A 6,379-nucleotide genomic window follows, 5' to 3' on the forward strand; every position below is an offset into this window, starting at 1 on the left:
TTCATAGACTACATTTAAACACTTACATTCTCACCAATAGGGGGAGCTGCAACACCCCCAGCACCCCTACTTCCTGTGGCCCTGCTGAATATTCAGTTACTGTTGATCAACCTGATTTATGATGGTATTAATGTTTGTAAACACAGACAGATTAGATGTGATCAATACGTTAGATCACATGATCACATGAGTTCTGATTGGATTTCAGCCTAGGTGACCAAATAGTGTATATATACATATATATAATAGTGTATAGTTAAGATCAGAGGAGGTGGAACCAATCAGTGAGGATGAAGAGAGGAACACTTTGAAGGAGATGAAGAAGGTGAAGCTGTTGAAGACAAACCAGTAGAAACATGGAGAGCTTGATGGAGATGGCATCAGGTTTCTGAGCAGCACTTTGGACTCTTTAGGTGTGTAAATCACTGCCTGTGTTTGCTCCTGCAGGGCGGACCATGGAGGAGAGCAGAGGATCAAAGCTGGTGTGAGGAAGTGTAAGTGTGTGTGTGTGTTCATTCAAAGTGTCCTCATGAAGCTCTGAGTGAATGAACATGTCAGTGATACAGAGAGAATGAAGCATCACATGATCAACTGTTGTTTCTTTGTGTCTCATCAGATTTCTGTCACATTCACCTCGACACAAACTCCATCAACAGAAACCTCAGACTGTCTGACAACAACAGGATGATGACATGTGTGATGGAGGAGGAGCTTTATCCTGATCATCAGGACAGATTTGATCACTACTGTCAGGTTCTGTGTAGTACTGGTCTGACTGGTCGCTGTTACTGGGAGGTGGAGAGGAATAGAGATGTTTCTATAGCAGTGAGTTACAGAGGAATCAGTAGAAAAGGAAAGAGTGATGATTGTGTGTTTGGATTAAATAATCACTCCTGGAGTCTGAGATGTTACAGTGATTTTTACATCTTCAGACACAATAACATAAACACACCTACCTCCTGTCCCTGTGGTTCCTCTGGTAGAGTAGGAGTGTATGTGGACTGTCCTGATGGACGTCTGTCCTTCTATGAAGTCTCCTCTGACTCTATGACACTCATCTACACCGTCTGTACCTCCTTCACTGACACTCTGTATCCTGGGTTTGGGATTGGGTCCATTGGTTCCTCAGTGTCTCTGAGTCCTCTGTGAGACAGACAGACAGACACACACAGACAGACACAGACAGACAGACACATAGACTGACAGAGACAGACAGACAGACACAGCTACACAGACAGACAGACAAACAGACAGACCGACAGACACACAGACAACACAGACAGACAGTCAGACACATAGACTAACAGACACAGAGACAGACAGACAGAAGACAGACAGACAGACAGACACAGCTACAACGACAGACAGTCAGACACACCGACAGACACAGACACACAAACAGACAGACAGACAGACACTTAGACAAACAAACACACAGACAGACACAGCCAGACAGACAGACAGACAGGCAGGCAGACAAACACACACAGGCAGACAGACAGACAGACAAACACAGACAGACACCGACAGACACAGCCACACAGACATACAGACAGACACTTAGACAAACAAACACACAGACAGACACATGGACAGACAGACAGACAAACACACAGAGAAAGACAGACATTCAAACACAGCTACACAGACAGACAGACAAATTGTAGCAGTAGTCAACATTCATCTGTCCAGTTTCACAACCCCTTTATTCTAAATCTTATCAGTGTTTATAATTGTATGAAATATGTTTTCATACAGTTCAAGCCTTTGAATGCTACCTTATTAAAATGTTTGTTGTGTTAATTTAAGTCGTGCTCTGCTTTTGTTTGGTCACTGATTTTTTAGTTCCTGTCAATTCCCTTTTAAAACTAATGACTTAAACTGTACAGAACACCATAATACTTTGATCTAAATCATTTATTCATACATGTTGGTAAAACATTACATACATGATTGACCTCCCTTATCCCACAGTACTCCTCTACTGCTATAGGCTCCAGGTCAAGCCCCCACCACACGTCAGCAGTCTGACTGGATGGTCTCAGAAGCCTTTTGGTGAGGTTTTCAGCAGAGCTTTCCCCCCTGGTGTGACAGACCTCTCTGAATATGGTGGGGGTAATGCAGCACCTCCTTAGTTGGTGCCACTCAGCACTGGAACTCTGCTCTAGTGTGATGTTCTCAGTTTGGTGTGATGTCACCAAAGATGTTTCAAGAGATGCCATATGATGGTGTTGATGTTCAGAGCAGATGAATGCACAGGTAGAGGGTCCCAGCCTATAATCAGAGAGTGGCAGCTGTGGGAGAGGAGGGGCTACTGTATGTGGGCGGGGCCTGGGGACTGTCCTTGCTGGCAGCTGGTATGACAGCACACTTACCTCTTACACCTGACCAAACATGGATTATACCAGAAGAACATCACTGGAGACGTCCATCGTAGTGATCATGGAGCTTCATCAGCAGTGAGTCCATGATACACGTCCTGAACGTTCAGAGTAGAGATGTCTGGTAGAGTGTAGTTGATGTCTTTATATAAGTTACTTCTGTGAAAAACAACACACAAACAAGTCATGTCATAAATAAGAAAGACGTGTGATTAAAAGGTTGGTTACCATGGTAACTGCTTTGTACCACTTCTGTTCAGTCTCTGTACAGCTGAACACTGGGAGAACAGATGTAATCCTCAGCTGGGAGTAGTGGGCCGTCTGGTACGGTAGAGCTGCCACGTGGCTGCACAAGGCTGTACCTGCCACACAGGTGTACTGGTATCTCTGAATCTACACTGGTTTGAATCCCTGAGCACAATCTGTTAACAATAGCACATGTTAGTTAGAGAACAACATGTATTGGCTGTAAGTGTAATAATAGAAAGACAACATTAAATTAGTGAAATTATGTTAGTAAACTTCTAAACTGTGCAAAGTGAAACAGGAAAAAGTCTAATAAAAACTATTTATTTATAGTTAACCATGTAAAATATATATGTGTAATCTCACTTTACTTATTTCATAGAAAAATACAAAATAAGTTTAATTGAAATTATAAAAACCCAGAACACAATCTAGTTTCTGTGAGAACCATTAATTTTACATTATTTTTAAATATGAAACCTCGGTACCTTAGGACAGTGGTTCACTAACTATATGTACCCATGGTACACCAAAGGACATGTAAAAATATTAAGTTACATCTATTGTATAACACGTGTTATCACTCATATCATGTATAATATTTGTAAATGTCCATTATTAATTATTAATGTCAAATAAAATGTGACAAAGACAACTATGTTACTCATGAAATATTTATTAACTAAAAATTTAAAAATAAAATTAGGTATAGAGTTTTCCTCTGTATTATGAAATGAGTGCATACAAATTAGTAAATTAAAGAATAATTATTTTTGTGTAGTTGTATATTGCAATAATTAGGGACTTATAAAATCTGTTTTATTTTTTTTTCCCAAATTCCGTGTTTTCCACATTGATTTTTCTTTTAATTCGTTTTTTAGAAATATTTTTTTTTTTTTTCATAAAACATTAGGTTTCAACTCCTGTGAGGAAACAAAATAACAGAACATCTCACTAACACTTTCCCAGCCAGCTTTTTTCAGCAGGATCCTCATAGCTTCATTGTTAGCAACATTGAGCCGTTGTAGGCTTGATTTAAATGTATTATGTTTAAATGTCCTGATGATGACATCACAGCGAGCGTTTGCTAAAGATTTCAGCTCCATTTTCAGAGCTATCAGTGAGAAAGATGTCCTAGCTCTTTGAATGGTTCATATACTACAACAGTCTTCATTGTTGTTTCCTCTTCCTAAAACATACAAACAGTTTATCTTCAGCATTATAAAACATTTAAGTCTAAATCAACTACAGATCCTGACTTCCTGACTACTTTACTCTATCTTATAATAATGTGATACATTAATGATGTGGCTCTATCTACAGTACAAGCAGAAAAGCTTCATCTTTACATCTATAAACATACACCTGATGTTTTTGTCAGTGCTAATGGTAATGTGCTAATGTTGACTGATATCAGGCTTGTTATTAATGAGCTCATTCTGTCATTGGTTAGAATTGTCTGGAAAAGATTAGAAAAAAGGTATAAAATCACCTATAAAGCAGTCAGGTCACTGTAGTGCAGCTAAAAGTCATAGTTGGAGTCTTTTAGGTGTGTGAGACATATCTTAGTATTCATTGTGATAGAAGAACAGCTGCCAGACTCCACAGCACAACGCTCACATGGTGAGTGTCCTATAGAGGAGCAGAACATGTCAACACAACAATAAAAAAAATAAAATACAAGTCATGTGAGGTGCTAAAGGTATCTAGTTGTATTGATTTTTAAACTGTTGAATGTTTTCTGTTTATTCATGTAAACCACAATAAATTACCTTGTGTATGAAATGCACTACACAAATAAATGTGTCTAGTTGAATTTTGACACTGCTGGGACTTCACAGGTGTAACTATGACTACTGTATGTTCCCTATAGGAGACCTCATGTGGAACATGTATACATACACACTGTGTTTAATGAATAGAGAACACACAGTAAAGTGTGTGTAGAACACGCTGCATGTGGAACATACATTCTATGTAGAAATGAGTGAATAATGTACTGTGTGCTGATAGAATGACTGCATGTATCATCTAAAGTTTGTTTTTTCTATCAATAAATGATGAGCTGCATTACAAAGGGAAATTTACCTCTAGCATAGTAACCGTTGCCATGGTAACGTCTTTCCCCTTCACACACACCATTCTGGCATCTGAAAGCTGGATTAAAGAAGTGTTGGTGTAAATAGTAGATTATGATGGTCAGTCATTTACCAGGTGATCTCATCAATTTATGGTCAAACTACAAAGAAACAAGGCATATAGCAAGTTAACATGTGAATATAACAGAAATAGAAGCCATCTTTGAGGGAGGGTTGAGGAGCAGCCTCCCACTTTGAATGAGGCTGTCCTCAACCTCAATCCCTGCTGTTTTAAACAGCATTGTCTGCCTTCCAATCATCAGTCTGTGGGGGGGGGGTTACCCTCAAGTGTATATTTATTGAAACTAAATGTTTTATTCCAATTTTTTTTTTTTTTTTTCGTCAAAAACTTGTTTTTGAAACAGTCCTGGCATCGGTTACTATGGCAACCAGGTTGTTCTTTATTGTCCGTGGGACAATTTTGTCTTCTACCACTCCCCAAGCTATAACCCTCTCTAGCTCCTCCCCAAAGAGGACTTTAAGGGTGATGGGTGGAGTCATGTTGTAAGGGTGGGAGGATCCCTCATTGATTAGTGGGTGGAGCTGAAGAGCCATACTGAAAAGACAGAGTATTATATTTAAATATATATATTGTTTTTAATTTAATTTTTCATGTATTTTTTGGTTTTGTAATACTGTATATTTTGACTTATTTTATAAAATATATTCATTAATGCAAGTTCAAAGTCTTAGAATTTGAACTTTTTTATGTTAACAAAATATAATCTGGTCTATGGAGGTAGATTTGTGTCTTTATTTAATTAAAAAAATAATTAAAAAAACATTTTCAATCAAAAAAAAAAGTGTTCAAATGCAAATATTTGGGTCTCAAGTATTTTTTTTTTGCATTTGAACACTTTTTATTTGATTGAAAATGTCTATTTTTGATTGAAGTGATTTTTTTTATTATTGATAAGTTGTTTTTTTTTTTTTTTTAATTGAATAATAAAGACATCAACCTGTCCAGGGACTAGAAATGAAAATGATCCATGAAACGTTTATGAATGTGTGTCTTTTTCCTTTTATAAAAATAAATAAATATGATCATTGAAATAACAAACATTTATTGCATGATTTAAAATGTGTGTGTGTTCATTGGCCTTTTGACCAACTGAGAAGGTTCAAACACACACACTGTGACACTCCACATGAACACGTAACTGGTACCAGTCACATTGTGAACGACTTCAACAAAGATTTAGAAAAGTTTAAAAAACACTTTTGTTTAAATTGTAAAAATGACTTAGAAAGTTGATTTCATCACTACCAGTGGTAATAATACTGAGTATTATTTAGTGTTTGTCTAAGGTTATCAACCTATTCTGTTTCCCTTTTTAAAACTATTTAAGAAAATAAAAGAGAAAAAAGGAACAAATAATCTAAGTTTTCCCTTTGCCTTCATGTTTAGAACCAAGATATTTTTCAACTTTGATCAAATCAGTGAAAAACCAACAACTTAATGTGTCTGTGTAAAATATATAATCTGGTAAAAATTCCATAACATCCCTTAACTTGAATAAAATATATAATGGCATTAATCTTTGTATTATTCTGTTTTGTAATGTGTTCTTTCTTCCCCCGGCTCTTTCTTTTATGTAGAATCTATTGTATATT

At 37.0% G+C, this 6,379-nt stretch overlaps 1 long non-coding RNA gene across 1 annotated transcript; it reads right to left on the reverse strand.

Annotated features, from left to right (window-relative positions):
• Positions 1-3,683: 3,683 nt before the first annotated feature.
• Positions 3,684-4,787, reverse strand: LOC114459118 (uncharacterized). Its single transcript, XR_003673237.1, has 3 exons — positions 4,716-4,787; positions 4,120-4,259; positions 3,684-3,816 (listed from the first exon to the last, which is right to left on the reverse strand). It is a non-coding gene; the product is annotated as an uncharacterized LOC114459118 (long non-coding RNA).
• Positions 4,788-6,379: the final 1,592 nt, after the last annotated feature.

Source organism: Gouania willdenowi, unplaced genomic scaffold (genome assembly GCF_900634775.1).
Source record: "Gouania willdenowi unplaced genomic scaffold, fGouWil2.1 scaffold_262_arrow_ctg1, whole genome shotgun sequence".
Taxonomy (NCBI): domain Eukaryota; kingdom Metazoa; phylum Chordata; class Actinopteri; order Blenniiformes; family Gobiesocidae; genus Gouania; species Gouania willdenowi.